This window comes from Cicer arietinum, chromosome 4, assembly GCF_000331145.2.
Source record: "Cicer arietinum cultivar CDC Frontier isolate Library 1 chromosome 4, Cicar.CDCFrontier_v2.0, whole genome shotgun sequence".
NCBI classification, from domain to species: domain Eukaryota; kingdom Viridiplantae; phylum Streptophyta; class Magnoliopsida; order Fabales; family Fabaceae; genus Cicer; species Cicer arietinum.
The window spans coordinates 40,613,731-40,625,117 of record NC_021163.2 but is presented as its reverse complement, the minus strand read 5'-3'; the positions used below and the strand labels follow the sequence as shown (position 1 = coordinate 40,625,117).

General features: G+C 32.1%; 1 long non-coding RNA gene across 7 annotated transcripts; it reads right to left on the bottom strand.

Moving 5' to 3' along the window:
• Positions 1-4,143: 4,143 nt before the first annotated feature.
• On the bottom strand, positions 4,144-8,338 carry LOC101491538 (uncharacterized). 7 transcript variants are annotated; one of them, XR_012162608.1, is made up of 6 exons: positions 7,644-8,335; positions 6,987-7,059; positions 6,587-6,758; positions 5,805-6,257; positions 4,802-5,578; positions 4,144-4,413 (listed from the first exon to the last, which is right to left on the bottom strand). It is a non-coding gene; the product is annotated as an uncharacterized lncRNA (long non-coding RNA). The 7 variants fall into 7 exon arrangements; XR_012162611.1 differs by having other exon boundaries at positions 4,802-5,518; XR_012162609.1 differs by having other exon boundaries at positions 4,802-6,257; positions 7,644-8,086; positions 8,181-8,335.
• Positions 8,339-11,387: the final 3,049 nt, after the last annotated feature.

Genomic DNA, 11,387 nt, shown 5'->3' with positions numbered 1-11,387 from the left:
AATAACAACGCTTGCAACTCATCATCTAATTTAATTTATGCGGTTGTCAACTGATTCACTGTATTCTGAAAAATACTCATATGCTCTGCCATTGAATCCCCATCTTTGTATTTCATATTCACCAGCTTCCGAATCAAGAATGCTTTATTTTGCACATTCTTTCGTTCATACAACTCTTTTAATTTTTCCCACATCTTGTTAGCATCTATTTCAGTTTCAACATGTGGATACACACTAAGATCCAACCACTGTCTGATCAACGCCACTGCTTTTCTATTCATCTTCTTCCAGTCAGCGTCAGATTTATCTGCGGGTTTAGCAGTGTCACCCTCAATAGGATCATACAAATATTTACTGTATAACATGTCTTCCATGAGAGTATTCCAAAGTGTGTAATTAGAAGAGTTGAGTTTAATCATATTGGGACCTTTATTTTCCTCCTCCATTTAAATGCACAAATCAAATAACCGAGCTCTAGATACCACTTTGTTGGAAAAAAAACCAGAGATAATTAGCGATAATTATCTCAATAATGCGGAATATTTTTCCCCCACCTGTGCAGATAAATGGCCAAACAGAAAATACAATTCCAAGAGCAATAATAATTGGTAGAAAATTAAATATGAGACAAATACAATTTTAACGTGGAAAACTTCCCTCAAATTGAGAGAATAAAAACCACGGGACCTAGTCCAGTAAAAACTTCCACTATAATAATTAATGGGTACACCAAAAGTCTTCCTAATAACAATAGAGAATATCAATCAACAATAACAACCCTATAACAACCTTATAACAACCTTCCCCTAAAGTGGGTATGCCAAGAAGATAAAACTACTCAAATTATATATTAAAATAACAAACTCAGTGGTAGGAATAACATACTAAATTTGTAGATCAAACGGAGCAAGTTTGCTACACACCTGTTACCACCATTGGAACCAAACCCTTATATTTCTTCTATGGCAACCGTTCGTCTTTCGTTGTCTGTTTGTCTGTCTCTTAGGGATTTCTAAATCCTTTTTATTACCTTCAAGTGGGTCAAGCCCATTAAAACCATTTTTTTTCTTTTTCTTTTTATTTCAATAATAATAATAATAATATTAGTAAAATGTGTGGGTTCCACTTGGGGAGTGAGCCCACCCAACAATATGTATTTCTCTATAGTTATTGCATTTTGCTTGGATGTTCTAACATCTAATATATTGGATGCTTATTAGTATCTGTATCAATCTTTATCAGAATCTCTTCTAAATTAGACATGCATCAACGTTGTGATAGATTAATATGTATGGTTTCCAAAGGCAAGGGTTAAGAATGAGTGAACAACCAATAATACGGCTATGCTATGTGTTATTGTAGAATTTAACAAAATATTGAGATAATAGTTTGGTTTTTATAAAGGGAAAATCAGTCTTTTGACAGAACGTGGATGTAATATTATTCTAAATCCTAACCCAAAAGCTTATTTCAATTGTTCGTCATGTGTTATTTCAATTGTTATCTAAGATAGCTTGTGAAACAGAAAATCTATCAAGTATAGAAATGCTCCTTCTCTTTTTGTTTTTTCAAAAAATTAACCACAATTTAAGTAATAAGTTCTGTCAAAAAAAGTAATAAGTTATAATTGTTATAATACATTAGGCACAACAAGTTAAAGGCATTTATAATGCTTCTAATCTATGAGTGGCCTCCAACAAGATAATTGCAACTCAACCAAGGGATTTCTAACACAATATTATTCTGCTTGTCATTTTTCATCCAATACATGTTCTGAAAGAAATGAATGTTACAATAGCTTATCCAATTTTATTCTAGGAAATGCAAAGCTTGTCATTTTCCATGCAATACATGTTCTGAGAGAAATGAATGTCACAATAGCTTATTCAATTCTAAGCTAGAAAATGCCAACAACATAGAATTGTGAACAAGTTGAAACATCAATGAAATTATTCCGCGATATACTATTTAGTATAAAGTGTTGTCGAATTGCAGCTATTGTGACGTTAAACTGCTACATCGTAGCAGAATTTGAACAAACCACTATATGTTGCGATCTGCGATTGATAATACTCCTTTTGTCTCTAGTACTACGTAACATGGCCTTTCAACATACATGAATTTCTAAGCCATTATTTTCTCTAATTATTGTTTATGCTTTCAAGATGATGACTCAAATGATTGATAGAGCAACTCTTCTTGATATTTTTGCTGCAAAGGAAATTTCTGTATGTAAAGTGCTACAATTACGGCATGAAAGTTACCTTATAATAGCATTATTGTTTGCATAAAGTAAATTATAAAACTGATTAGGTAGCAGCTTACAATGATTATCTAGTGATATTTTTCCGTGGATATATTAATATTCAATTATCTAGCCCCTGCATTATTTATGTTTCCAAATTTGGACTCATTCAATTTGATGTATCAGTTGTAATTATTTTGCTATTTTCTTGATTGATTAAATTTTTGTATACATGTCAGTTGCTGGCATTAGCTACAGAAGTGTTATTGGAAAAACAGGTTGTAATAGTGTGCCCAAATCTGGTAAGTTTTAAAAAAAAAATTACTTATCAATGGTCATTATTTGTTGATGTGGATTAATTTGGATTGCTACATTTAGGTGTTACATGCCTTTCATTTTGGAAGTTTTTGACACAATGCAGGGTGTTCTATCTGCATTAGTGTTTTCTCTTATACCATGATTCATCCATTTCAGTGGCAGAGTTTACTGCTCCCAGTGAGTCAGTGGATTCAAAAAGCTCCGGTTTCATATTTTTCCTTGCTGCTTTATCAAATAAGTTTAACAATATGTCGGCAATGCTTTTTACGTTTTGTCATAAAAAATGATTGAATTTCTTGATGCCCCAATTCTATATAGTGAGTTTCCTTTTATGTGTTGTTCTGGTGTTGTCTCTTCATCCTATTACTTGTTTGGCGTTGTCTGTTTTAGTGTTATTATTACTTGTTTGGTGATGTATTTTCATCTGTTATTCTAACTTGCACTGGTGTTTGGTGATGTCTTGTATAGGTCTTATTACGTATTCTCTCTTTCTTTTTCTCTGTTTAGTGTTCTTATTTTACATAAGTTATTATCACTTTAGTTTGAGATAATAATTTATGAGTTGTATATGACCTCTCTAAGAACATTGAATTTAAGTTTAATTAAGTGATAGTTTTGATTTAAAGAATTTTCCCCTTATTCACACTATTCTTATATTATTTTATTATTCAAATATGGTGGTTGTTTGTGCAATTGAGCTAAATGTTGCTCAATTCGATTCGATTTTCTCTATAATTACATTAGTGTTATGGTTCTACTTATTTGTTGTGATAATGTTAGGATTCAATTAATATTTAGTTGATTTATTAATTGCTATAATGAATGAAGTATGAAATTTAGTTAAATTTTGAATATGACTTGTTAGATTTGTTCAAATTTAACCGATGTAATAAATCAATTTTGAATTTGATTTGTTAGATTGGTTCAAATTTAACCGATGTAATAAATCAATTTTGAATTGACTTGTTAGATCGGTTCAAATTTAACTGATGTAATAAATCAATTTTGAATTTTGACTTGTTAAATCTGTCATTTTAGCCGATTTTATAATTAACTATTTATTACAACGCTTGATGTTAGATTGGACAAGTAACTGATCTAACATGTACATAGGAACCGATGTAACAAGGTTTAATCGCACTAGTGTACTTGATGTAAGTTTGTTACATTGGTTCATATGTACATGTTACATCGTAGATTTGTCCAATCTAACATCAAGCGTTGTAATAAATAGTTAATTATAAAATCGGCTAAAATGACAGATGTAACAAGTCAAAGTTCAAAATTGATTTATTACATCGGTTAAATTTGAACCAATCTAACAAGTCAATTCAAAATTGATTCATTACATCGGTTAAATTTGAACCAATCTAACAAGTCAAATTCAAAATTGATTTATTACATCGGTTAAATTTGAATCAATCTAACAAGTTAAATTCTAAATTGATTTATTACATCGGTTAAATTTGAACCAGTCTAACAAGTCATATTCAAAATTTAACTAAATTTCATATTTTCTTTATTATAGTAATTAATAAATCAACTAAATATCAATTGCATCGTAGCATTTTCACAACAAATAAGTAGAACCAGGACAATAATCTAATTATAGACATAATCGAAATGAACATGCCCCGACCCAAAGAGTCACATGATGACATCAACTATGTTGACAATACATTATACTAAACATGAAAACACAAACAAATCACAAGTCTGAGTATACATAAAAGATAGTAATAATATTAATAACCAAGATTAACACAAAAAGATTCATATGAATTAACACAACCAAATCACTTGAATGACTTCTATTATTCACCGTCCCTAGCCAAAGATTTCATTGTTCGCTGCAAGCACGAAATCAGCACAACAATTTAACGCATTAGCGGCCAAGAAACCATCACAAAGTTGAATGAAACACATTCAAAACTCAAACCAATAATTAACATTCAAAAAACATAGCGAATAATAAAAATTTATTATAATAACTCAAAAAATAAAAACAAACAACAAACAATTTGACTCAAATTATTGAATAATAATGACTTAATACAAAATTCTTTAGCCATGAGAATAATTACTGCCCGAGGACAAAATAATTTAACAAAATCATGACATCTATACATGATATCAAACATTAGTTAAGAAACAATACAAGAATCAAGTTCAGATATATGTCACAAACTATAGCATAAAAAATGTGTCGTTAATGACATGAAAATAATAGGGCATTACCCGCACATGGCACATCTACCATGGTCGACTGCTACACTTTTGACAATGCGAATGCATCTTCAGTTTATCTGTTCTAAGGGATCAATGCATGTAATCCTTCCAGCTGCCAGAGCATTCACATTACGTTCTACATTACTCTCCATCAGGAAATTATTCTAGCAATTTCTCATAATTTTTGCAATTGTTCCACTTGCAAAAACTTTCACAACAATAAAAAAATTCATTCCTAAACTTATCAAACTGTGAGTTAATCTGCTATGTGAACTAGAGAGCAAGAATAAAAGAAAAATGTACTAGTAAGGATTGGCAACATAAATGCTTATAAATGATACTATTGAAATTAGTAGCATATTTGTATCCAAGAAATATCTCTATAAACTAGAGAACACTATACACATCTTTTACCCTTCACTTTCGCACATAAAGGGTAGGTAGTAGAATCTGGATGTAAATAAATATGTAGAAGTTCTAGCAATACAGCTATAAAAAGTGAAAAAAAGTATTATGGAACAAGTGAAAAAAAAGTTCATACATAGTTGTTATTAGAGTTAAACCCCTTTCTAGATCATTTGTTAAGTGCTTGCCTTTATTTGACAAAATTGGCATTTCCAAAGCAGAGTGAGCCAGAACGTATGAGAATCACTATGATGTCAGGCGTGCTTACAACCATCGGATATTGAGTTACATCACAGAAGGCTTCTGTTCTTGGAACTCTACCTAGAATTCCTACTCCATGTCGAATTGATTGTATTAGTATCTTTACAAATGAGATTGTCACTTCCACATCCAAAACAAAATATGAAATTAATACATTATACAAATTCTGAAAGTCAAGGAAAATTTGTACAAATTAACTTTACATTGAAATCTTAATAATAAGGTAGTTTTAGAGCAAGTAGTTAACCCAAATTAATGAATTTTACATTAGTTACTGCTTATAAGGATGCTAGTTAGTAGTTATTGTCCAATAAATGAAAAAGTTTGAAAGTGGTTAATAACTTACAACTACAAGGAGACCAATCTCTACAGATGCAAACAAGACACCAACGAAAGCTTCAATATAGGAAAGAAAGTCTAATTTGTCAACCTTCCAGATATAGTGAGCCTCATTTACATCGATTAATCCAGGAAGTGCAGAGAGGATGATAGCAACAAGGATAGCCATAGGGGTGTAGTATAAGAGCCTTGCAAATAATTGCAGCAACAAAATCACAGTATTGGCCATCACAGGAAAGAAAGTCTAACTTGTCAACCTTCCAGATACAGTGAACCTCAATTACATCGATTAATCCAGGAAGTGCAGAGAGGATGATAGCAGCAAGGATAGCCATATGGGTATAGTATAGGAGCCTTGCAAATAATTGCAGGAACAAAATCACAGTACTGGCCATCACAATATTTGAGACTGTTGTTTGACATCCTGCATTATAATTAACTGTTGTCCTTGAAAAAGAACCTGCAGCAAGAAAGTATAGAAAAAGATTTAGACGCTCCTCATACAGCCTTTCAGTTGTTATAAAAGAGAAGTAAGATGGTTTCAATATGTTTTCGGTCTTTATAGATATATAACTTTTTTCTTTTAGTTCAAACGGTAATTTCTTTATTTTCAGTCTTTGCAAATATTTCACATTTTGCTTTTGGTCCTTATTGTTTTGTTTATTAAGGGACTAGAACATTTAAATCAAGAAAGGTTTTTATGATGATTAAAAACAAAAAGTGATATATTGTAGGGACTAAAAAACATATTTAAACCAAGAAAGATTAACGATTGAAAAAAGACATCACCAGTTGTCACATAGCATGAAGTTAAGGATCCATCAATGTTCGTGATTCCTATTCACAACATTTCTATGTTCCCATCAAGATGATATCCCTTAATGGATGCGAAAGATTGACCAACAACCATTGCTTCCTGAATCAGAAGTTCATACGGCCATATTGGTCACAAGACTCCAAACTGTGAAATAGAAATAAGGTTAGCAAAGAAGGTTTAATACTACCCACGTCCATAGTATTAAAAGTTTGGAAGTACAAATATAGCCTAATAGTGGTTAGTACTTAGTGGTTAGACCGTTTTCTCCCCAATTATACAAATCTTTATTAGGTTTTCAAATGCTACTTGGTTTACTTGTTTTGGAAACTTAATTTTTCTCTGTGAACAAAGACAAGAAATTAACATACTAACCAATCACAAAATGAATAGCTAAGCACTTGCGATATAATCTTCCCCACAGTTGTCTTCCCAGAGCCCATCATTCCTGCACAACAAATTGAAAGTATTTAGAATGCCAAAGTAATCATACTTGTAATCCATAACATGTAATCACGAGACAACAAACCAAGAAACTACCCAACAACATATATACAGCATCCATTTAAATAAGGATGGTTCTGTTGCGACCTATTCTGCAATTTTATTGGTTCAAGTAAGAAAATGGTAATATAGATACTGAGAAAAGCAACAAACTGAACTAAGATTGCTATTTATTGATGTTTTTACTTACTAAAACAGAAGAATATAGCATCAAGCCATCAACTATAATGAATTGGGTTAAACTAATTAAAAACCAAGATGTTTTTACCTTCAGTAACAAAATAAACCTAATGTAAGCATATTTAAATTCTACATATACTCAAACACCATACTTTTCCTTGAAATATGTGGCGAGTTTATTTTTCAAATCAATCTACAGAAGTAAATGTAAAAGCTAGTTTAGTATTGTAATGGTCAATGTAATTATTTGTTCAACTTGATAGAAAATACACTAGAGTAAGACAAATAAAATTCGTCGTCAAAAGTAAAAAAACATTGTGACGAAGTTCCTGAGTTTAAGGCTCTAACCAAAGGCTCAATCGCTCCAGAAGAAGCTATTAGATCTTTATTCTCGTCACATAAAGTGAGATTCAAAATCGTGGTGATGTCGTATTCTTGAAGTTGAAGGTCTTGCAAGGAAACGAGTGAAATTAATGGTTTAATTGTGCCGGCTTTTGCGATTCTGATTCAATTTTCTGGTTTATTTTTAGCGAGTAATCGAATTTCTATGGCGGCTTGTTTCTGGTCTTCAATTGAAGAATATTGAATATCGGAAACAAGTTGACGGATGAAATCATCAGAATTTTCGGAAGCACAAGAAATGAAGAGTCGTCGGGATTGTGAAGAAGTGGTGACGAATTCGCCGAATCTATCACTGTTACATTCGCTGAAAGCCGAAGAAGTAAAGTCGTCGTTGATGGTGAATTCGTTGAAACTATGTCCCATGTAAGTGTAATTCTCGGTTCCCATCACTGTAACGTTGTTAGGTTAGGAATTGGATTGCGCCGGACCAACTCGTCGCCGGCGCGGAAGTGAAAACAAAATTTAGGAGAAAACAAAATTTACCTGTTGATTGTGAGTGAAAGCTGAGTTCGCATTGAAGGATGAATGTTGAAGGATGAAAACGGGGATGGGTGAATAATGAAGCTCGCAGGATCAAGCTCACACAGAAGGATGGCACGTGTTTTTCTAACTTTTTTTTTTTTGGGTGAATTTAGGAGAAATGTTTTTGGCAAAATGCTTGTTAAAACGGTCTAATAATAACAAATTTGTCACTGTCTTTTTTTTTATATAGTGTTTTTTTTTTAATATGTATGTTAAAACAGTTCAATTAGAACAGATATAACAAAGTTTACTTTAATAACAAATTTGTCACCGTCTTGCTTATTTACATTGGAGGTATAAGAATCGATCTAATATCAACGATCTAACAAGGTTAAAATGCACTAGTGTGTAATGCAATTTAAGAAATTACAAACAATGCGCAAATACAATTCATGTACACCTATGTGAATTGAGTTCAAATAATGCAATGGAGTTTAAGTATTTACAAGCACTACGCAAATACACGTCATGTACACCTACGTGAATTGAGTTCACGTAGTTTACATGCATTCAGTTCACGTATGTGAACTAAAAAAATGTACACATATGTGATCTCAATTCAAAGGCAATACTTACGTGATTTGAGTTCACGTAGTTTGCAGGAATGATCAGAGGCAATACCTACGTGATCTGAGTTCACGTAGTTCGCATGAATTCAGTTCATGTATGGTACGTTAATTGAAATCATGTAAACAATATTTCTGAATTTTTTATGTGTTCTTATTGAATGCGGGTAAATGGACCAAGGGGAAGACAATAATGACGAAACGTATAATGGTTTGGATCCTAATTTTGACGAAATGTATGATGGTTTGGAACTTGATTTTGTCGAAATGTATGATGGTTTGGAACCTGATTTTGACGCAATGAATGATGGTGTTGAATCCAAAATTGACGAAGCTATGAATTACGGTGTTGAACCTGGTACGGTAGATTTGACTGACATGTTTACCACCGACATGATGTTTGATAAGTGAAATGATTTATTGAGATGGGATAGAAATGTTGGCAAGGAAAATGGAATTGTTGTTTTCATTTTTAGATATGAAACTACTACAACATGACCAAGAACAAAGACAAAATTAGTTATTGGTTGTGAAAGAAGCAACAAATATAGACATTGGAAGAATTCTAAACTTTTGAGGAGTACCTTGACTAAAAAATGTGAATGTCCATTTAGATTGAGAGTAACATTGTCATTTGTTGGTGAGGGGTGGTTTTTGCATGTAGCATGTGGCCTCCATAACCACAAGTTGGCCAAAAAATTGATTGGTCATTCTTTCTTAGGTCGATTCATAAAGAGAAATATGTATTTGGTGATATGACAAAGAACATGGTCAAACCAAGAAACATATTGATAACATTAAATGAGCATAATGTTGAAAGTTTAACGATAATCAAACAGGTTTACAATGCACGTCAAGCATATCATTCATCACTTAGAGATAACAAAACGAAAATGCAACATCTAATGACATTCATGGAACGCGACAAATACATGTATCAATATAGGAAGATAAATGATTTAGATTAGTTGAGGGACATCTTCTGGACCCATCTTGATGCTACCACTCTTGTAAATAATTGCCACATAGTATTGATTATGGATAGCACATACAAGACTTTCATTTATCGAATGCCATTACTTGAGATTATTGGTTTTACTTCTACTAAAATGACATTTTGCGTGAGATTTACATATCTACAGTCTAAGCGTGCTGATAATTTCACGTGAGAACTACAAATGTTGAAAGAACAAATTGCATCTGGTGAGGTTCAAGTCATTATTACTGATAGAGACATTTCTTTGATGAATGCAATTCAATATATTTTTTTAAAAGCAATCAATTTATTGTGCTTGTTTCATGTATGCAAGAATGTCAAAGTCATTTGCAAGATGACTATGTTTCTAAAAAAGAAGAGTGAGAGACAACAACCGCAAAGGTGAATAAGCGCATGAGAGCGACCACGATCAATGTTAAACTACACACACTGTGGAGAATCGAGAACATTGGAAAACGACAATATACAACGACGCCATAGTGGTGAACAAGCACGAAAGAGTGATGATTGTGGAGAACAACAAATTGTAAAGAACGGCGTGAGAGAGTGGCAGGCAATAAGGTGGACGGTGGAAGAGCAAACGACCAGGGAGCAAGTGATGAGAGCCAGAATCAAATGTGTTTACTTAATAACTAGGGTTTCAATTTTGTAGTTGTTTTTCCTTCGGTCCAAATTTTAATAATACTAATGGTTACTCTAATACAGAAAATTGGTTGGAGTTTCTAATGCACGGTCTTGAACCTAATTGACTCTGTTTGTTGTACATGTTGCTTATAATTTAGGAGCATAAGCGTGCAAGGCAACACAATTAGTTGTAATTTAGGAGCATAAGCGTGCAAGGCAACACAATTAGTTGCAAAGCCAACTGACATGCTCATCTCAATACTCAACTTATGACAAATTTAGGTATAGTGCATCTATCAAGACTTTGTATAATGCATCTATCAAGACTTTGTTTCAGATTAACAATCTCAAAGTTATAATATGGTTGTTATTAAAAAATTCACACTTTGTTCCCAAATTTGATTAATTTATATTTTCAACCATTCTATCTTATTTAATGTCTATATCACCGTCTTATTCGTCTCGGTCTTTCAAGCTTATTTGCAAGCAATTTTCTATTGCAGTCTCTTATTTAATGACTATAAACAAATCTCAAGAGCAATCTTTAAACTATGTTGGTATATACTTGTCAAAGCCATTTATTAGTCCTGGTCAATTATAGGTTGCACCTTTTAAGAGTTAAAAAAAAAGGCTGAAAATATTAATACATGACAAAGATAACAATATTTTTGGTTCGATCCAAAACCTTTAATTAATACTTTATTCACATTGTTTTATTCATGCGTATTAAATTAAATATGTGTTGATGAACTAAATAAATCAATTGTATCAAATTGAACACTAACAAAGATCTTGTTCAATAATTAATTTGAGTTGAACCATTTTTCTTTATTAATTCTTTAAATTGTAGTCGTGAAAACTAACGACATTAGTCATTTTCTAATCAAATAATTTGAACAAGTTCCAATAGGATACAAAACTAACTTTGTACCTAAAATTAAGGTTATCAAAATCGAGTGTTAATACATAAATACTTATGAA